Here is a 23,512-nt window from a genome sequence, read left to right as displayed (position 1 = left end):
GATTTTTCTTATTCCGATACCGGAAGTCCCATAGACTTGAATGGGACTTCCGGTATCGGAATCGGCGATACCGATACTTTTTTTTAAGATCGACCGATCCATTCCGATCCGATACTTTGAAGTATCGGACGGTATTGCTCAACTCTATACAGAATAAATACTACAAGGAGGAAATATGTGATTGAAACACAATGTAATACATATTAGCCAGGTATATAAAGCAATACACGGTAATATATTCATAAAGTGCAAAGTGCAAAATCATGTGAAAAAAGGAATTACAACGATATCTATATATATATATATATGTACCCACAAGTAGAATAAAGCCACAATAGCCATTTTAAAGGGGCCTACCAAATAAATAAAGTACCATAAATTAAAAATAACAAATATATATATATAAGTGCTGTGAAGCAAAATATATAGACTAATAAATCACTAGAATATGAATATATGCCATAAATAAACAATCAAAAATGGAGAGGCAAATAAAAGCCTAAAAAATATAAAGTGCAATGACCACTTAAAGGCGCTCCACTAAAGTACCTAGCGCCAAAGAATTCCAGCTGAATAATTCAAAAACAATGCCCCATTATTACCTGGTATATATGGTGGAGGATTCCTAGGATGCGCCCGACCCCTGATCCAGATTACTGATATTCATGGTATTTAAGTTAATTAGTAATTCCATAAATTTTTTGGAGGTGTTGTCACATATCTTAATTTTATTCACAAAATTAACAATATACAGAATAAATGGTGGACAAATACCAAATAAAAGGGCCAAAAAACTAGGAATCCAATAAATACCACAATGAATAATAATTCAAGAGTGCCAATAATATATACCTGACAGGAGCCCATACAGTCTGTATCTACAATAATATATACCTGACAGGAGCCCGTACAGTCTATATCTACAATAATATATACCTGACAGGAGCCCGTACAGTCTGTATCTACAATAATATATACCTGACAGGAGCTCAAACAGTCTATATCTACAATAATATATACCTGACAGGAGCCCGTACAGTCTGTATCTACAATAATATATACCTGACAGGAGCCATACAGTCTGTATCTACAATAATATATACCTGACAGGAGCCATACAGTCTGTATCTACAATAATATATACCTGACAGGAGCACATACAGTCTATATCTACAATAATATATACCTGACAGGAGCCCGTACAGTCTGTATCTACAATAATATATACCTGACAGGAGCCCGTACAGTCTGTATCTACAATAATATATACCTGACAGGAGCCCGTACAGTCTGTATCTACAATAATATATACCTGACAGGAGCCCATACAGTCTATATCTACAATATACCTGACAGGAGCCCACACAGTCTACATCTACAATAATATATACCTGACAGGAGCCATACAGTCTATATCTACAATAATATATACCTGACAGGAGCCCGTACAGTCTGTATCTACAATAATATATACCTGACAGGAGCCATACAGTCTGTATCTACAATAATATATACCTGACAGGAGCACATACAGTCTATATCTACAATAATATATACCTGACAGGAGCCCGTACAGTCTACATCTACAATAATATATACCTGACAGGAGCTCAAACAGTCTATATCTACAATAATATATACCTGACAGGAGCCCGTACAGTCTATATCTACAATATACCTGACAGGAGCCCACACAGTCTACATCTACAATAATATATACCTGACAGGAGCTCAAACAGTCTATATCTACAATAATATATACCTGACAGGAGCCCGTACAGTCTGTATCTACAATAATATATACCTGACAGGAGCCATACAGTCTGTATCTACAATAATATATACCTGACAGGAGCCATACAGTCTGTATCTACAATAATATATACCTGACAGGAGCACATACAGTCTATATCTACAATAATATATACCTGACAGGAGCCCGTACAGTCTGTATCTACAATAATATATACCTGACAGGAGCCCGTACAGTCTGTATCTACAATAATATATACCTGACAGGAGCCCGTACAGTCTGTATCTACAATAATATATACCTGACAGGAGCCCATACAGTCTATATCTACAATATACCTGACAGGAGCCCACACAGTCTACATCTACAATAATATATACCTGACAGGAGCCATACAGTCTACATCTACAATAATATATACCTGACAGGAGCCCATACAGTCTGTATCTACAATAATATATGCCTGACAGGAGCCCGTACAGTCTGTATCTACAATAATATATACCTGACAGGAGCACATACAGTCTATATCTACAATAATATATACCTGACAGGAGCCCGTACAGTCTGTATCTACAATAATATATACCTGACACGAGCCCGTACAGTCTGTATCTACAATAATATATACCTGACAGGAGCCCGTACAGTCTATATCTACAATAATATATGCCTGACAGGAGCTCATACAGTCTGTATCTACAATAATATATACCTGACAGGAGCCCATACATTCTCCATCTACAATAATATATACCTGACAGGAGCCCATACAGTCTGTATCTACAGTAATATATACCTGACAGGAGCCCATACATTCTGCATCTACAATAATATATACCTGACAGGAGCCGGTACAGTCTGTATCTACAATAATATATACCTGACAGGAGCCCGTACAGTCTATATCTACAATAATATATACCTGACAGGAGCCCGTACAGTCTATATCTACAATAATATATGCCTGACAGGAGCTCATACAGTCTGTATCTACAATAATATATACCTGACAGGAGCCCGTACATGACACTAGAATGTATGTGCTCCTTCAAGGTATAAATTATTAAAGCCAGCCGAAAATATGGGCTCCTTCCAGGTCCTAACTGCAGCCCATACAGTCTAGCCGGCTCACTACTGAAGATGCTAGACTGTATGGGCTCCTGTAAGGTATATATTATTGTAGATATAGGATGTACATACTCCTGTCTGCTATCTTCAAGAAAATATACCTGACAGGAGCACATACAGTCTGTATCTACAATAATATATACCTGACAGGAGCCCGTACAGTCTGTATCTACAATAATATATGCCTGACAGGAGCCCGTACAGTCTGTATCTACAATAATATATACCTGACAGGAGCACATACAGTCTATATCTACAATAATATATACCTGACAGGAGCCCGTACAGTCTATATCTACAATAATATATACCTGACAGGAGCCCGTACAGTCTATATCTACAATAATATATACCTGACAGGAGCCCGTACAGTCTATATCTACAATAATATATACCTGACAGGGGCCCATACAGTTTATATCTACAATAATATATACCTGACAGGAGCCCGTACAGTCTGTATCTACAATAATATATACCTGACAGGAGCCCGTACAGTCTATATCTACAATAATATATACCTGACAGGAGCCCGTACAGTCTATATCTACAATAATATATACCTGACAGGAGCCCGTACAGTCTATATCTACAATAATATATACCTGACAGGAGCCCGTACAGTCTGTATCTACAATAATATATACCTGACAGGAGCCCGTACAGTCTATATCTACAATAATATATACCTGACAGGAGCCCGTACAGTCTATATCTACAATAATATATACCTGACAGGAGCTCATACAGTCTGTATCTACAATAATATATACCTGACAGGAGCCCGTACAGTCTATATCTACAATAATATATACCTGACAGGAGCCCATACAGTCTATATCTACAATAATATATACCTGACAGGAGCCTGTACAGTCTATATCTACAATAATATATACCTGACAGGAGCCCGTACAGTCTATATCTACAATAATATATACCTGACAGGAGCCCGTACAGTCTTTATCTACAATAATATATACCTGACAGGAGCCGGTACAGTCTGTATCTACAATAATATATACCTGACAGGAGCCCGTACAGTCTATATCTACAATAATATATACCTGACAGGAGCCCGTACAGTCTATATCTACAATAATATATGCCTGACAGGAGCTCATACAGTCTGTATCTACAATAATATATACCTGACAAGAGCCCATACATTCTCCATCTACAATAATATATACCTGACAGGAGCCCATACAGTCTGTATCTACAGTAATATATACCTGACAGGAGCCCATACATTCTGCATCTACAATAATATATACCTGACAGGAGCCCGTACATGACACTAGAATGTATGTGCTCCTTCAAGGTATAAATTATTAAAGCCAGCCGAAAATATGGGCTCCTTCCAGGTCCTAACTGCAGCCCATACAGTCTAGCCGGCTCACTACTGAAGATGCTAGACTGTATGGGCTCCTGTCAGGTATATATTATTGTAGATATAGGATGTACATACTCCTGTCTGCTATCTTCAAGAAAATATACCTGGAAGATGCCCATACAGTCTAGCATCTTCAGTAGTGAGCTGGCTAGACTGTATGGGCTGCAGTTAGGACCTGGAAGGAGCCCATACAGTCTAGGCTCAACCCTAAATCCAAGTCGGCTAAAGCAGGGGTCCCCAACCGCCGGTCCGCGGCCCAGCACCGGGCCACTGCAGTGCCCTTGCCGGTCCGCGGACACAAGGGGAGCCAGGGGCGGTCAGTGGCATAGCGGGGGCTGGGGCGGCGCGCAGCAATTCTTAAACTGCCCTCATGTGTAGCGGCGGCCAGGGAGCGATCCAAGCAGCTCCGCTGCCTGCAAAGGGAATAGCAGGAGCGAAGCTGCAAAGACCCGTCCAGCTTCCTGCTCGCCGCCCGCGCTTCCTGTCTCTGACTGACGCAGAGAGGAGCGCGCCGCTGCTGTGTCAGAGCGAGGAAGCGCGGGCGATGCTGCGGACAGGTGAGAGGAGAGAGGTGGTGTGTGTATGTATGTCTGTCTGTGTGTGTACATGTATGTCTGTGTGTGTGTGTGTGTGTGTGTCTGTGTGTGTATAGGTTAGCCTGGCCCTGGAGGAGATGGGGACATGAGGAGAAGACCGTGATGGGGAGAGAAGGCCATGATGCCTGGGGTGATGGAAGAAGGCCATGAGGGGGTAATGGGAGAAGGCCATGATGAGAGTGATGGAGAGACGTCAGTGATGGGGTGAAGGCAATGATGGGGAGAAAGGAGTGATGGGATGAAGGCAATGATGGAGAGACGGCAGTGATGGGGTGAAGGCAATGATGGAGAGACGCAGTGATGGGGTGAAGGCAATGATGGAGAGACGGCAGTGATGGGGTGAAGGCAATGATGGAGAGACGTCAGTGATGGGGTGAAGGCAATGATGGAGAGACGGCAGTGATGGGGTGAAGGCAATGATGGAGAGATGTCAGTGATGGGGTGAAGGCAATGAATATCAAAATATCAATAGGATTACTACAAGGTGAATGCTATAATAGTTTTTGACAATGTACAGATAACAGAACCATTTGGGCCTTTCCCTCTGGCAGGGAAGGCTTTTGCATGTCTTTGGAATATGGTGCTTGGGAACAGACCAGAGATGTAACCAAAGATCCACATCTAATTAGGTTGCCTAAAAAAGGTAGGATGTTGGAAGTAGAGGATATCATACATTGGGTGAAGAGTCCAGTCATTGAAGTTTTACCACAGCACCAAGTCAACTAGTCCAAACAAATTACACCCCAAGTCTTCGTTAGGTGTAGATAATGAATACTGATGAGCAAGTATACTCATTGCTCAGGTTTTCCCAAGCATGCTTGGGTGGCCTCCGAGTATTTTGCTCGGAGATTTAGTTTCTACCGATGTAGCTGCATGATTTGTGGCTGCTGGACAGGCTGAATACATGTGAGGAATGCCTGTTAGTGAATTTCCACATGTATTCAGGCTGTCCAGCTGCCATAAATCATGCAGCTGAGGTGACAGAAACTAAATCTCCGAGCACACCAAGATCACCTGAGCATGCTCGGGGAAAACCCGAGCAACAAGTGTACTCGCTCATCACTAATAATGAACACTTTGGAAATGTTCCCAGTGTGTTCTGTCTCCATGTGATGTACGAGGGTTATCTTGTCTTCTTTCTTGGCCAGCCATTCGGTAGAAACCGAAGCTACCCGATGTAGTTGTTGCTTTAGACTTTTAAGACTTATATCCAGGTTATTAAATGCGTGGAGCATGAAGAAACCAAGAATGATCACGAGGAACCCGCAGACTGAACCTTCGCCTTCCAATGAAGACATAGACACCCATTCTTTAATGAGGATCAGGGTCGTAGTGATAAACACGGTGGTGAATAAGGCGTAGTTAGATGGGAAAGACCAAGGAGGTGTTGAACACGTCCAGGGATTTGTTGAGGTAGTTCACTTGTGTGACCACAGAGATGATCAAGATGGAGATGAGGACCCATGGAAGAGGATGTTAGACAACTGGTGGATCGGTGAGAAGACCATTCACAGCGATGCCCAGGCCCTTCACAGATGAAACTGAGAAGGTGCCCAAGAGAGAGCATATTGCCAAGTAAACAAGGATGTTTTGGTGTTCATAACGGGGCGAGAGAATGAAAATCAGGACCAGGGAGAAGATGAACAGCACTTTGATGTAGACAATGAAGCCTGTTGGTTAAAAAAAAGAAACAAAAGTGGCCATTGTGTTGACAAACCTCTACCCCAAAGAAAAATTTTGTACTTTGTGCAATCGAGTCGCATAAAATCAGAATTTTGGAGTGACATGGGAAAAAAATAATGAACTGCACCCCATACTTTTGGAATTGTCACACTGACTTCTATGCCTTATGCTAGACTCCTCACACAGTTTTGTAAAGATGACTTTTCAGCAGTCTCATTATCATTAGACAGGACACACTTCTGTATAGAGTACAGACCAGGATTCACCATTCACGATAGGTCACAGTTCACCTCCTATAAAGTGGCCTGTGACCTGATTTGTATAGGAGCCTTCTGAACTTCCAAAGACAGGGTCTGAGTCAGTTTATTGCTGCCAATATCCATGTGCCCAACAGGAAGTAGACATCTAAGATGAGGCCTAGTGATCAGTGCAAAAATAAAAAAATTCACAAGTTTTCCTTTCCCTGGGTCTGCCATCCTCCTCCTGATTATACTTCACATCTACTATATAATCGTCTAATTCTGTCTGTCTGTAACGGAAATCCCGCATCGCTGATTGTGCCCGGCTGGCAGCGACCAATAAGCGACAGGCGCAGTCCCGCTGCGAATTGGCACGGAATACGAACAACGTGCGCCACTGCTACCTTTGGGAAATCTGCGGCGCTAGCCGCTGATCTCCCGACGGTTGCCGTGGGTTATCTGCCGGCGATGCCATCTCCTGGCTGCGGAAGTATCCCAACTGGCGCTAGCGATCTCGCTCACACTCGCCCCAGCGTCCGTTTCAGTCCGGAGGGTGTCACGGTCTGGTCGGCACCTCCCATCTTCTAACGACGTCCTCTTCTTTCCTTCCTGTTGTGGCTCTGGCACAGGCGCACTGCTCTGTTGAGGGCAGAGCAGAGTACTGCAGTGCGCAGGTGTTATGAACGAGTCACCGTAGGAGGCAGACCCAAAAATAGAAGCTACGTCCAGAAAACCGGAGAAGTTGGCAACTATCAGATTGCAGACCCCTGAACCTATCAACACAACTAGCAGTAGCCGTGGGGGGTTCCTACGGTGCCCTAGACCCCTCGATCACAGCCGGAGAACTAAATAGCCTAAAGACAGAAAAGTAAATCTAAACTGCCCCAGAGCAGACCCCAAAGTAAAAGGCAGCCCCCAACATATAATGACGGTGAAGCAAGATGAAAAAACACTCACACAGATAGAAAGATAGGCTGAGCAAACAATGGGGCCCAAGCTAGCTATACAGGACAGGAAAGGACGGTTGCTGTCTGCAATCTGCAAAAACCCTATGAAAAACATAAGCCAACAAGCTGATATGGAAAAAGGCCCTGAAGCAGCTAGGCTTCAAAAACTAAATCAGCACTCAGGTATTTTCTGAAGACGGAGCTAAAGGAATTTAGCTCACCCCAGCAGGGAATGGCAGAAATCCAGCAAAACAAAGAAAAAGCACAAATGCAAACGGCAGAGCAGAAAACTTAGCTTTAGCAGAGCAGGAATTCAGACTGGACTCCAAGGATCCCACAGAGAAATCACCCGCAGGGCAGAAGGGCGTGGGCGGCCTTATATCCAGTCAGTAACTCCACTCAGCCAGTCATCATCATTAGTCTCAGATGTTTGATAATCAGGCTCACTACCTTTCTTAACCAGCAGAGGGAGTTCATCGGGCCTGAGTGGTGAAGGGGAAAATGAACTCACAACACGCAGGTGCCGGGAAAGGTCAGAGAGGTCCGGCGCCTGCGCACAGCAGTATTCTGCTCTGCCCTCAACAGAGCAGTGCGCCTGTGCCGGAGCCACAACAGGAACAAAAGAAGAGGATGGCATCGTTTGAAGATGGCAGGGGCCTGACCGGACAGCAACACCCATCGGACCGGACCGGACGCCGGGGTGAGTATAATCTAACTTTTTTTCTTATCTTTCAGGTAACATCGGGGGCTTATCTACAGCATTACAGAATGCTGTAAATAAGCCCCTGATGGCGGTGCCGGCAGGACATATTCGAAAAAAAGGGTGACAGATTCCCTTTAAATCGTCATAAATAAACTACATACATATTCTAGAATACCCGATGCGTTAGAATCAGGCCACCATCTAGTCAGGTATAAGGAGAGTGGGAGGGAAGTAATTTGGAAGAGAAGTTTTCCCAAACATCTGAGAGAAGTAACCACAGATGTTCTGCCTCTACATGTAATTCCAGGCAGTCTGGATGATGTTGAGATTAGGGCTCTGTGGTTCTCATATAATCACTTCTAGGACTCGGGCTCTTTGTGACATTTCAGTATGTTTGGGGTGTTCCCGTTGAAGAATAAATTTGGAGATGATCAGATGCCTCCTGATGGTATTACATTATGGATAAGTATCTGGATGCATTACTCTGCCATGAGGACACCATTGGTCCTGACCAAATTCTCAATTCCTTTGCCGAAATGCATCCCAAACTTGTAGAAACCTCCACAATGCTTCACTGTTCCTGCAGTCACTGTGTACCGCTCTCCAGCCCTTTAGTAAACAAACTGTCTTCTGTTACAGCTAAATATTTCACATTTTGACTCCTCACTCCAGATCACCTGCTGCCAGTTTTCTGCATCCTAGTTCCTATGTTTACGTGGACAGTAGAGTCACGTGCCTCATTTCCATGTTACAGATGTTTTTTGGCCATGATGCTTCCAACTCAAGGCCATACTTCTCTCAACAGTAGATGGGCTTAGCTGGGTCCCATGCTAAACTGATGGCACTGCTGGACACCTCCCGAAGGGAAGTAATCATCATGTGTCTTTCATCTGCTGCACTAAGTTTCCTTGGCTGCTGACTGCAACTACGGTCCTCAAGATTGCCATTTCTTGGTGTAATTAATGCTAAGGAATACAGGCAGACGCTGATCCATCATATAATACCATCAGGGAGACGTCTGATTTCAAATTTATTCTAAAGCAGGACATCGACCCCAAAGGCATTAAGAACATTCTTCAAAGTAGAGAAGAACAAGGAGTCCTCGAAATCATGACAATGACCTCCACATCGACCCCATCCCAACATCATCCATCTGTCTAGGATTACATGAAGAGACAAGGATTTACAAAAGTGACATCCACAGAAGATCTGAGGTTAGTTCTCCAAGATGTTTAGAACAACCTCCCCGCCAAGTTCCTTAAAAAATGGCGTACAAGTACCTCGCGTTGTTGTCACACACTATATTGATTTGATTTTGATTTCTACAGAAAAATAGACAGTATATTTTTCAAACTTTAATAAACCATACTATATTTCTAAAAAAGGTTTCCCTGACTTCTTTGAGATGTGTGAAGGCCCAATTTGGTTTCTGCAGGATATACAGACATGCTCTTGTGCTCCATTACACAAGTTTCCTGTTGAACGCCCCCCATACCTGGGTCTTAAAGCGTTGAAGTCATCTCTTCTAATGTGGTCACTTCTTGTTCTTCTGGGGAGTGTATTACCAGAACAGTGCTTCCCAAAACACTGAGAGCACACAACAACTTCCATAAAAGGTTCCGCCTCTCACCCAACAGATAGGAGGACATCACAGTGCTACAAAAGGAAAAATAGATTAGATTTTTTCCTATTACTGTATTTTTCACTTTATAAGACTCTCCGGATTATAAGACGCACCACAAATTTTGAGCCGAAAAATAAAAAAATATTTTTTAATAAAATGGTGCTGCCTCTTATAATCCTTGCATCTTATTGCTTATCGGGGTTGGTGGCTGCAGTGTAGCGGGGTCCCAGGCTCATTGCTGGAGGAGGAGGCAGGCGTGGAGTGATGCTGAAGGCCGCATTCAAGGATGAGGGGGGGCTCCGATGTGTGCCGTTGCTGCGGGGGTCTTGTGCTGCTGCTGGGTTTCTCTGGGTGTCTGAAATCTCATCTCGAGAGAGCTGGGTCCCGAGATCCCATCTGCGCAAGTGCCGGCGGCCATTTTTTACCGGCACCACTGCACACACAGGGGAACCGTGAAAATGCCGGGGCTCTGGCCTGTCGCACAATGTCGGTAGGGCCCCGGGCAGCACAGGGCACACATGCAGCACCGCTGGGCACCAGAGACACCCGCAGCACCGGCCAGCAACCGCCGGACTCCCCCTGATCACGGCCTATGGTGTGACAATGGTGGCTGGAGCAAAAGCATACGCAGCAAAGTTGGCAGCTTCTACACCTCCCACTGTAATAACAAATCAAGGCATATGATCATACTATTACATATTGGATACTCATCCACCTGCAGTACCACCGATACCCACCAGGTGTAAGCAGATCAAAACAGAGTGGGTATAGAACATGACTTAAAAATGGGGTGTTACAATGTCAATCAATTAAATACTATGAATACCGTTTACATGGCAGGAAAAAAAAAGTATGCAAAGAGGTCTATGGATGTATCCAGGGTGATATAGCAACACAGCTTCTAACCTGCATTGGTTTATTCTTGATGCTTTCCTCTGGCTATTTTTTTTTGCCATCCTTGAGACACCACATTGTTATGAATAGGTCACCGAGGAGGATGGCAGGAATAGGCTAGGCCACCAGGAAACCAGAAAGGTTGGTAACTTAGAGGATTGCAGACCCCTAATCCTAACAACACAACTAGCAGTAGCCGTGGGGCGTACCTACAATGCCCTAGATGCCTCGGCACAGCCGGAGAATTAACTAAGCTTAATGCAAGAAAAGTGAAATCTAAACTGCCCTGGAGTAGAACCCCAAAGAAATAGCCCCCAAACATATATTGCTGGTGAGACAAGATGAGGCACAAACACAGGCAGAAAGTAGACTGAGCAAATGATGGGGCCCAAACTGTCTAGATAGGATAGGAAAGGAAAGACACTGTCTGCAATCACGCAAAAACCCTAAAAAAATCCAACACTTCTGTTGTACAAAAAACACTGAGGTCTCACAACCTCTCCTTTACTATATCAGCATTCTAGTGTGAACTGGCAGCAAAGCAAAAGAGACTAATATAACAGGGGACTGAACAAACTGACACAAGCTGTAACATATGGGGCGGATTAGCAAATGAACAACTTAACTGAAAAATGCAGGATCAGGCAGAAGACAGCAAACCTCAAAATGCACAGGAAGAACGAACCAATCACTAGCAGCAACTGAGGAAAGCCTGCTCAATTATATCCTCCCAGTCAGTAACCCCTGATTTCCAATCATCGTCATCAGGTGGCAGACTTCTGTCAACCTGGCCAGCTCCACTACCCGTAGTAGCCACCAGAGGGAGCCCCAACTCAGAAGTCAGATCAAGAGAATTCACACCACATGCTTTATTCCCTTGCGACACTAGAAATCCACGTACAACCTCCTCCCTGCTGCTATTTTTAACACAGAGAGAAGGGAGCACAGAGAGCTATCAGAACCCGGAGCGCTGGCGGATTTGTAACTTTTTTGCAGAGAATTTAGCTACCTAATAGACTTAGGCCACAAGCACACATTGAGTATTTGGTGAGTTTTTTACCCCAGTATTTGTAAGCCAAAACCAGGAGTGGGTGAAAAATGCAGAAGTGGTGCAAATACTTCTATTATGCTTTTCCTCTGACTGTTCCACTTCTGGTTTTGGCTTGCAAATACTGGGGTAAAAAACTCACCAAATACTCAGTGTGTGCACATGGCCTTAAAGACTTTATAGAAGCAAAAGGACAAATCATTTAGTGAAGGCGATTTAGAAAAGGGCGTAACTTTTGCAGTTGGGATGTAAAAAAGTGTGTTTTCCCCTTTAACCTTACTTGTAAGACGTCCAGACCACCACAACCAGTCTTTAAGGTATCCGTGTCCACCAGCACCTAGACAAAATAATCAATTTGACAGATGACACCCACCCATAGTCGTGACTGGAGTAGTGGTGACACTTGTGAGCTACCTCTCCATTTTCACAAGGGACCCCCACAGATTTCGAGAACTAGTGATCAGTCCCCCACTAACTCTATCCTGTGGATGGTCACATTTCCCTCTCGTCTATCCAACCCAAGTCCACATAGACTGGAGCTCCCCATTTTCCACACTTGCACACGTCTGTCCTTGCTCTGACAGATGAAGAAGACCTTTCTTTTTCAGGATGACACTGCTCCCTATGAGGATGCTGGAGAAGACCGCCAGTGCCACTCCAATGAGAAAGTCATGGTTGGACTGCACTGAAGAGTACCAACTTGCATTCAGGGTCAGGTTCTGATAATCGGAGACTGACAAGTCAACTTCCCCTAAAATCTGACAGGTGACCCGGCATGAAGGGCAGGTTAGGATGACCAGTGTCCCTTTAGAGAGAGAGCATTAATGAAGCAGAAGGTCACAAAACATGAATCAGGTCATCATCCCCTTCTCTGGGATATCCTTCCCAGTGATCAGATGTCAAGCTGAGTGTAGTGTTCCCTAAAAGAATGAAAAAGTCCAGAAAAATATGTACCCCATAATTGCCTCTCTATTGTGTAGATCTTCATTTCCAAAACAGATTTTATTTATGTTGGGCGAATGAAACTAGAAATATTAATATTATTTTTATATGCTGTAAACGCCACTGTTCTCCTGAATCGGGCAATGTTTTTCTTTTGTTCCTTCTCCTCTCCATTCCGGAGATACGGCTCCCTATTCCCTGTATAAAAATCTAGGGTTTTTTAGCCAACCAGGAGTGCTCCTCAAGAACACACACAGAAGAGTTGGAGGACCACTCCCACTTGTCTAACAAGACTAGATTTTTATACAGAAAAGAAATGTCCGTATCTCAGGAACAGAGAGGCGTAGGAACGAAAGTAAAACAATACCGGATTCAGGAGAACAGCAGCATTTACATCAGGATAAAAACAAATACATTTATGGCAAGTGACAGATCCTAGTAAATAAATCAGCTATTCCCGCAGCTTTGCATGTTCATAACGATTGACTATTCGTGCAGGTAAATGGAGTTTTTTAGGATCAGTGACCTTGGGATTAGCAAAGATGAAGAACAATAGATCCATAAAGCAGAGCAAATAACGACCATTTCCACTTAGACATTGTAGGGGGTATAATCCCCTATTGAGGTGCAGATTTGTAACAGGCAATGAATCCTGGTATGCAACACAAAGGAACGTGTCTGATCCCGACCCATGTATACAGTCATGGCCAAAAGTTTAGAGAATGACACAAATATTATATTTTCACATGATCTGCTGCCCTCTGGTTTTTATGTGTTTGTCAGATGTTTTTATCACATAAGGTACTGTCACACTTAGCGATGTACCAGCGATCCGGACCAGCGATATGACGCGGTCAGGATCGCTGGTACATCGCTAAGTGGTCGCTAGTGAGCTGCCACACAGGCAGATCTCACTAGCGACATCGCTGGGGACGGGGGTCGCTACTTACATGTCACACCAGGCAATCCTGCGTCCTCCCGCCCGGCTCCACGCGTCGCTCGTCTCTCCACAGGAAGCGCCGCAGGAAGCTGACGACGAGAAACAGCCCTGGACGTTCTCGCGCGATCAACGATAACCAGCGGGGGAGCGGTCGGAGGTAAGTATCAGACACAGCGATATCGCTAGCAATATCGCTATAACGTCACAAGTCAATATCGCTTAGTGTGACATGCCCTATACAGAAATATAATTGCAATCATATTATGAGTAACAAAAGGTTATATTGACAGTTAGAATGAGTTAATGCAGCAAGTCAATATTTCCAGTGTTGACCCTTCTTCTTCAGGACCTCAGCAATTCTCCCTGGCATGCTCTCAATCAACTTCTGGATCAAATCCTGACTGATAGCAATCCATTCTTGCAAAATCAATGCTTTTATTTTGTCTGAATTTGAAGGTTTTTGTTTGTCCACCCGTCTCTTGATGATTGACCACAAGTTCTCAATGGGATTAAGATCTGGGGAGTTTCCAGGCCATGGTTCCAAAATCTCTATGTTTTGTTCCCTGAGCCATTTAGTTATCACCTTTGCTTTATGGCAAGGTGCTCCATCATGTTGAAAAAGGCATTGTTGATCGCCAAACTGCTCTTGGACGGTTGGGAGAAGTTGCTCTTGGAGGACATTCTGGTACCATTCTTTATTTATGGCTGTGTTTTTAGGCAATACTGAGAGAGAGCCCATTCCCTTGGCTGAGAAGCAACCCCACACATGAATGGTTTCAGGATGGCATGAGACAAGACTGGTGGTAGCGCTCACCTGGTCTTCTCCGAATAAGCCGTTTTCCAGATGTCCCAAACAATCGAAAAGGGGATTCATCAGAGAAAATGACAACCCCAGTCCTCAGCAGTCCACTCCCTGTACCTCTTTCAGAATATCAGTCTGTCCATGATGTTTTTTCTGGAGAGAAGTAGCTTCTTTGCTGCCCTCCTTGAGACCAGGCCTTGCTCCAAGAGTCTCCACCTCACAGTGCGTGCAGATGCACTCACACCTGCCTGCTGCCATTCCTGAGCAAGCTCTGCACTGCTGGTAGCCCGATCCTGCAGCTGAAACACTTTTAAGAGACGGTCCTGGCGCTTGCTTGGGCGCCCTGGAGCCTTTTTGGCAACAAGGGAACCTCTCTCCTTGAAGTTCTTGATGATGCAATAGATTGTTGACTGAGGTGCAATCTTTCTAGCTGCGATACTCTTCCCTGTTAGGCCAGTTTTGTGCAGTGCAATGATGACTGCACGTGTTTCTTTAGAGATAACCATGGTTAACAGAAACAATGATGCCAAGCACCAGCCTCCTTTTAAAGTGTCCAGTGGTGTCATTCTTACTTAATCATGACAGATTGATCTCCAGCCCTGTCCTCATCAACACCCACACCTGTGTTAATGGAGCAATCACTGAAACGATGTTAGCTGGTCCTTTTAAGGCAGGGCTGCAATGATGTTGAAATGTGTTTTGGGGATAAAGTTAATTTTCTAGGCAAATATTGACTTTGCAAGTAATAGCTGTTAAGCTGATCACGCTTTATAACATTCTGGAGTATATGCAAATTGCCATTAGAAAAATGAAGCAGTAGACTTTGTAAAAATTAATATTAGTGTCATTCTCTAAACTTTTGGCCAAGACTGTATGGTGCACACAAATGTTTGATCACATGGAGGTATTTATGTTGATTTTTCTGGTCAAAAAAAAAATTTGCTGCCTTTAATTCATTGGTCAGATTTGTTTTCTTCATTATTACCAATATTTTTTTTCTAGGCAGAAATATTACAAGGTTTGACATATTGTTGTTTACCCCCCCCCCCCGTGTCCTAGCCCCTTCCTCAAGCATGGAAAGAGAAAAAATTAAATCAACTGAGAATGTTTAAGTAATTTTGATATAGTTAAAAACCCAATGTCAATTTTTCTCCTGATCCTCAAGCCATAAAAGTAATAAATAAATAAAATCTATGACCCTAGGTAACAATTTTTATATAGGTGTAACAGAGGGAAAAAATACAAAAAATTAGTTTTTAATGTATTACGGTAATTTTTTGTGTTTTGACAAAGTTGTATATTTTTTCCTTGCACACCCAAACAAAAAGTCTTAGAAAATAATTCCTAAAATACCCTATGGACCTTCAGAAGAAGAGCTTGTCTATCCCTAAGGTATTTCTGGGGGGGACCAGAAAAAAAAAGTAACTAAGAGTGCAGAAGGTGAGCAAAACAAGACCAGAATCTGTTTAGTCGCCTGCAGGTTGTATCTCAGAGGCATCAAGGCCAGCTCAGGTTACCAGAGGCCACCACTGTAGGAAAAGAGATTAAGACTTCCACCAATGGAAGCCACCAAACAAGTTCTACTTTTTATGAAGACTTTTTTTGAGGAAGATGAAAGATTTCCAATCAAAGTGGACCGAAAATGGTCATTATTAACAATGGTCATATCCCCCACCCCAAGTGTCATACATGTACAATAAGAACTGTCAGAATTGCACAAGATGGCACACCGCCCTAGATTGATAAGACATGTCCAAGACTCACACACACACACGTTTAAGAACCAAATGAAAGCAAAATTACTCCAAAATTCCCATCTCTTGCACAAAATTTTTTTTTTGCAAACAATCGCAACAGATAAAACACTACCTCCCTCAAATGAAAAAGAAAAAGTGGGATATAGATAGGTATATAAACAAAAAATTACTTGCAAAGCAATAATGTTGAAAAAGCAAAAAAAATTAAACAATAAAATCTAAAAAATATAAAATATAAAAATGAGTTAAAAATATACCAAACCCATTGATATCCCCCAAAGTGTCTTAAATGTCTAACAAATTTCACTATATACACTACCATTCAGAGGTTTGGGGTCACCCAGACAATTTTGTGCTTTCCATGAAAACTCATACTTTTATTAATCAAATGAGTTGCCAAAATGAAATTAAAATCTAGTCAAGACATTGACAAGGTTTGAAAAAAAGATTTTTATTTGAAATAATAATTTTCTCTTTCAAACTTTGCTTTTGTCAAAGAATGCTCCCTTTGCAGCAATTCCAGCATTGCAGACCTTTGGCATTCTAGCAGTTAATTTGCTGAGCAAATCTGGAGAAATTTCATCCCATGCTTCCAGAAGCCCCTCTCACAAGTTGGTTTGGCTTGATGGGCACTTTTTGCGTACCATACGGTCAAGCTACTCCAACAACAGCTCAATGGGGTTGATGTGAACACTTTTGACCTCACTTCTGAGTTTGGGCTCCCTCTGGTGGTTGCTGCGAGTAATGGAGCTGGTCGGGTTGACAGAAGTCAATTACCTAAAGAGGATGATTGGAGGTCAGGTGTTATAGACTGGGAAGATTTAAGTCAGCAAGCTTCCCTCAGTTGTTACTGGTGATTTGGTTTTCTTCCTGTGCATTTTGAAGTCTGCTTGCCCCCTGCTTGGTCCTGCATCGTTCAGATAAGTTATTTGTTTGCTGGAATCTTTTTGCATTTGATCCAGTTTTTGCCTTTCTCTGCTTTCTGCTTTGCTGTGTGGGTTCAGCATTGTTCCCTGCTGGGACCAGTGCTGGACTCCGTTCCATATGCCATAGCTTATGTCAGTCTGTTCAGTATTACTAGTCCCCTGTTATATCAGTATCTTTTGCTTTGCTTCCTGTTCACACCAGAATGCTGATCTACTAGGGGAGAGGTCGTGTGGCCTCAGTACTTTTCCATATCAGACGTGTTGGATTTTTCTTAGGGTTTCTTGCGTGATTACAGACAGTATCTTTCCTGTCCTGTTCTATCTACACAGTTTGGGCCCCATCATTTGCTTACTCTATTTTCTGCCTGTGTTTGTGCCTCAACTTGTCTCACCGGCAATATATGTTTGGGGGCTATCTATTCCTTTGGGGTTCTACTCCAGGGCAGTTTAGCTTACCCCTTTCTTGCTTCAGGCTTAGTTAACTCTTTGGCTGTGCCAAGGCGTCTAGGGCATCGTAGGTACGTCCCATGGCTAATTCTAGTTGTGTTGTTAGTTTTAGGGGTCTGCAATCTGCTTAGTTACCAACCTTTCTGGTTTTCCTGTTGCCTAGCTTATTCCCCGGCTATCCTCCTCGGTGACCTATTCATAACAGGTTGAAATCTGGTGACTGCGCTGGTCACTCCATTACAGATAGAATACCAGCTGCCTGCGTCTTCCCTAAATAGTTCTTGCATAATTTGGAGGTGTGCTTTGGGTCATTGTCCTGTTGTAGGATGAAATTGGCTCCAATCAAGCGCTGTCCACATGGTATGATATGGCGTTGCAAAATGGAGTGAAAGCCTTCCTTATTCAAAATCCCTTTTACCTTGTACAAATCTCCCACTTTACCAGCACTAAAGCAACCCCAGACCATCACATTACCTCCACCATGCTTGACAGATGGCGTCAGGCACTCTTCCAGCATCTTTTCAGTTGTTCTGCACCTCACTAATGTTCTTCTGTGTGATCCAAACACCTCAAACTTAGATTCGTCTGTCCATAACACTTTTTTCCAATCTTCCTCTGTCAAGTGTCTGTGTTCTTTTGTCAATATTAATCTTTTCCTTTTATTAGCCAGTCTCAAATATGGCTTTTTCTTTGCCACTTTGCCCTGAAGGCCAGCATCCCGGAGTCGCCTCTTCACTGTAGACGTTGACACTGGCGTTTTGCATGTACTATTAAATGAAGCTGCCACTTGAGGACCTGTGAGGCGTCGATTTCTCAAACTACAGACTCTAATGTAAGTGTCTTGTTGCTCAGTTGTGCAGCGGGGCCACCCTCTTCTCTTTCTACTCTGGTTAGAGCCTGTTTGTGCTCTCCTCTGAAGGGAGTGGTACACACCGTTGTAGGAAATCTTCAGTTTCTTTTGCAATTTCTCGCATGGAATAGCCTTAATTTCTAAGAGCAAGAATAGACTGTCACGTTTCAAATGAAAGTTCTTTTTTTCTGACCATTTTGAGAGTTTAATGGAACCAACAAATGTAATACTCTAGAATCTCAACTAGCTCAAAGGAAGGTCAGGTTTATAGCTTCTCTAATCAGCCAAACTGTTTTCAGCTGTGCTAGCATACTTGCACAAGGGTTTTCAAGGTTATTCTAACCATCCATTAGCCTTCTTACACCGTTCACAAATACAAAGTACCATAAGAACTCTGGAGTGATGGTTGTTGGAAATGGGCCTCTATACAACTAACTTACTAAGAAACAAAACTTTTATTAAGTAATAGCTAAAATGATAATGATACACATAATAATACTCTCTCTTCTGTATAGACCTATACCTATCAGGATCTTGTCAGCGCTGGTGGACTGCCGCGGCTGAGCAGGGTCACTCACCCAGACTACGGGAGGGCCCGGGGTCCAAAACTGCAGGGAAAGTTCCCAGAACAGGACCTGCGACACTAAAGGTAGTAAAGAGTACAAGGACCTAAGATCATGTGACCACAGGGGGCGTGGCTTAGCGTCCTGCTGCAGTAGATGACTGTAGGATTCTATTACAGGAATCCTGGAGTAAAGATTAGGGAAACTCAGGTCAGACAAGCAGGGGGGGTCATAAACAGAGGGCGGCGTAGTACCAGAGAGGCAAGCAGAGAATAGTCAGAACAAAAGCAATGAGTCATATACAGAGATAGCAACGCAGTACAAAGGGAACAGGCAGAACTCATAAAAGGGACAGAACTGGATCAAAACCAAACAAGCATAAAGTATCACAGTCACAAAGCACACCAGGGTCACAAACACTCAACTAAGGATCTGAGTATAAGCGACGAGGAATGAGCCCACAATGAGGCTATAAAAAGCCTCCCAGAATCTCAGAGTGAGGCCGTCCAGATTAACCTCTGAACTACCTAATCCCATGAACTAAGCAGATCATGACAATACCTCACTATAGCGAGCTGATAATACTAGCAAAACAGAAAAAATCATATCATTGAAAAATATCCAGCCAGTTGTAATTACCAGCATAAATAACTAGTCGGAGAAAACACCTCCACTCAAGATGGATACTGCAGAGGTGCTAACACTAGAAAAAGCCTCATCAATAGCAAAAAATACAACTATGAAGATACTTCATTACAAACCAGACGTTTGCAGCTAGAATAGTCATTTACCACATTAACAATGTATACTGTAGAGTGTATTTCTGAATCATTTAATGTTAGCTTTATTGGAAAAAAAATTTCTGTCATTGACCCCTCAAAGTGACTTTAAATGTGATGTGTCCCTAAAAGAAAGGTTTTGTAAAAATGAGAAACCGCTGGCCAACTTTTAACCCTTATAACTTCCTAACATAAAAAAATTTGTTTCCAAAATTATGCTGATATAAATTAGACATGTGTGAAATGTTATTTATTAAGTATTTTGTGTGACATATCTCTCTGATTTAAGGGCATAAAAATTAAAAGTTTGAAAATGGCAACATTTTTTAAACTTTCGCCATATTTCCATTTTTTCATAAATTAACACTATTCATATCGAAGAAATTTTACCACTAACATGAAGTAAAATATGTCACGAAAAAAACATTCTCAGAATCAGCGGGATCTGCTAAAGTGTTCCAGAGTTATAACCTCATAAAGTGACAGTGGTCAGAATTATAAAAATTGGCCTGGTCATTAAGCTGCAAATTGGCTCCTTCACTAAGGGGGTTAAAAATGTCAGCTCAGCATGCATAAAAATAAGCCCCAACCCCAGATCACGAAAAATTGAGACACTACGGGTATCGGAAAATGGCGCAATTTGTTTTTTTTTTCTTTTAGCAAACTTAGGAATTTTTTTCATCACTTAGATAAAAAAAGAACCTAGACATGTTTGGTGTCTATGAACTCATAATGGCCTGGAGAATCGTAATGGCAGGTCAATTTTAGCATTTAGGGAACCTAGCAAAAAAGCCAAACAAAAAACATGTGTGAAATTGCTCTTTCTTTTTCAATTTCACCGCACTTGGAATTTTTTTCCCATTTTTGAGTATACGACATACTAAAACCAATGATGTATTTCAAAAGTACAACTCATCCCACAAAAAATAAGCCCTCTCATGGCCATATTGACGGAAAATTAAAAAAGTTATGGCTCTGGGAAGAAGTAGAGCGAAAAAAGAAAACGCAAAATCTAAAAAGCTTCGGTTATTGAGGGGTTAATAATGAGTGTCCTATGATGATCTCCCCTATAGAGCTGTCACATCAGGAGATGTGACCTCTCTACAGGGCCTCCAGTGACACACTGACAGGAGACAATGGCTTCTGCAGTGTTATCACTGAGGGTTCACTGGAGTTCACACTCTCACTTTACGGCATTGATGAGAATTTTCCCGTGCAGCGGTGCCGCAAGTGACAGTATGAACTCCAGTGACCTCTGACGGCGGAGTGATCCACTGCAGGAGGATTCCTGCCATTGTTGCATCACCGGAGGCCCCTGGAGAGCAGTCATATCTGTCGATGTGACAGCTCTACACGGGAGTTCATCATGGGATACTCGTTATTAAGTGGATTACGTCAGAACAGGGAGTATTATTGGTTTATTTTATTTTTTTTACAGGACACAGTAGCCGGATGATGGGAATACTACTGTCCCATCATCGGCTCGCTGTCACTGTTGCAAGCATAGTTGGGTACACACACAAACACCCGCACACAGAAAAGCACATATTCACCGCACACATACAGTCTCCACCCACACACATAGTCTCCGCCCACACACTCTTCCTCCTCCCAATCTGCAGTGTTTCTCGCACGCAACTCCGCAGCAAAACCCCAGATTTTTTAAGCTGGCGGTTTTGCTGCGAATTTTCCTGACTACATGGTAGTCAATGGCTGCAGAAACGCTGCAGATCCGCAAAAAGAATTCACGTGCTGCGAAAAATAAAATGCTGCAAATCCTCGCTTATTTTTCCACAGCACGTGCGCACCACTTCACAATTTCTCATTGACTAACATTGGTGGTGCACTACACTGTGGATTTGATGCAATTCCACGCGTCCAAAAATGCTGCGGAAATGCATCAAAATCCGCAATGTGAGTATAGAATATAACGAGGAAAGTCACATAATCATTTTATGCAAAATTGTATTGTAACTAGTGTTGAGCATTCCGATACTGCAAATATCGGGTATTGGCTGATATTCGCTGTATCGAAATTCCAATACCGAGTACCGATATTTTATCAATATCGGATACCGGTATCGGAAGTCCCCATAATGCAATGAGCCACTGTTGTGGCTGTGATTGGCTGCTGAAATGATGTCATCATGATGCGCGGTCTGTGCGCATCATGATGTGCGGTCTGTGCGGGCTGTCGGTGGTCTGTACGGTCCTCTTGGGGGCCTGTGCTGGCTGCCAGGGGCCTGTTCCGGCTGCTGGTGGTCTGTATGGGCCTCTCGGGGGCCTGTGTCGGCTGTCGGTGGTCTGTGCCGGCTGCCGGGGGCCTGTGCCGGCTGCGGGTGGTCTGTATGGGCCTCTCGGGGGCCTGTGCCGGCTGTCGGTGGTCTGTGCCAGCTGCCGGGGGCCTGTGCCGGCTGCCGGTAGTCTATACGGGCCTCTCGGGGGCCTGTGCCGGCTGTCGGTGGTCTGTACGGGCCTCTCTGGGGCCTGTGCCGGCTGTCGGTGGTCTGCGCCAGCTGCCGGGGGCCTATGCCGGCTGTCAGTGGTCTGTGCGGGCCTGCCGGGGGTCTTGTGTGGTCAGGCATTGTCCGATGGGACTACAAGTCCCATCGGGCGATGACTGCTACACTGAAAGTGATTGACACATTAGCCAATGATGGGACAGTAGTAGTCCCATCATCCGGCTAATGTGTTGAATGTAAAAAAAAAATATATACATACTATATACATACTACATACATACTACATATATACAACATTCATACAACATACATACATACTACATATATACTACATTCATGCAACATACATATATACTACATACTTCATACATGCTACATATATACTACATTCATACAACATACATATATACTACATACATGCTACATGTATACTACATTCATACAACATACATATATACTACATACATACTACATATATACTACATTCATACAACTTATATATATACTACATACTACATACATGCTACTAGGGTTGAGCGATACCATCCGATATTCAAAACTATCGGATCGGAATGGATTGGCCCGACACACAAAAAAGTATCGGGTTTCGCCGATTCCGATACCGGAAGTCCCATTAAAGTCAATGGGACAGAAATATGGGAATTAAAAAACCCCTTTCGGGAGGGGGGAAGAGTGTGGGCGGTGCGTGGGAGGACACTGTGCGTGTCTGTGTGTGCGGGTGGGGTCTGTGCGGGCTGTCGGTGGTCTGTACGGGCCTCTCGGGGGCCTGTGCCGGCTGCCGGTGGTCTGTACGGGCCTCTCGGGGGCCTGTGCCGGTTGCCGGGGGCCTGTGCCGGCTGCCGGTGGTCTGTACGGGCCTCTCGGGGGCCTGTGCCGGTTGCCGGGGGCCTGTGCCGTCTGCCGGTGGTCTGTACGGGCCTCTCGGGGGCCTGTGACAGCTGTCGGTGGTCTGTGCCGGCTGCCGGGGGCCTGTGCCGGCTGCCGGTGGCCTGCACGGGCCTCTCGGGGG

At 43.6% G+C, this 23,512-nt stretch overlaps 1 pseudogene; it reads right to left on the bottom strand.

Moving 5' to 3' along the window:
* Positions 1-5,886: 5,886 nt before the first annotated feature.
* Positions 5,887-13,002, bottom strand: LOC141058151 (magnesium transporter NIPA2-like; annotated as a pseudogene).
* Between the last annotated feature and the right edge of the window lie 10,510 nt (positions 13,003-23,512).

Source organism: Dendrobates tinctorius, unplaced genomic scaffold (assembly GCF_039654945.1).
Source record: "Dendrobates tinctorius isolate UK_male_01 unplaced genomic scaffold, ASM3965494v1 ptg000211l, whole genome shotgun sequence".
Classification (NCBI taxonomy): Eukaryota; Metazoa; Chordata; class Amphibia; order Anura; family Dendrobatidae; genus Dendrobates; species Dendrobates tinctorius.
The sequence above is the reverse complement of the archived record's forward strand: the minus strand, read 5'-3'. Positions and strand labels throughout refer to the sequence as shown.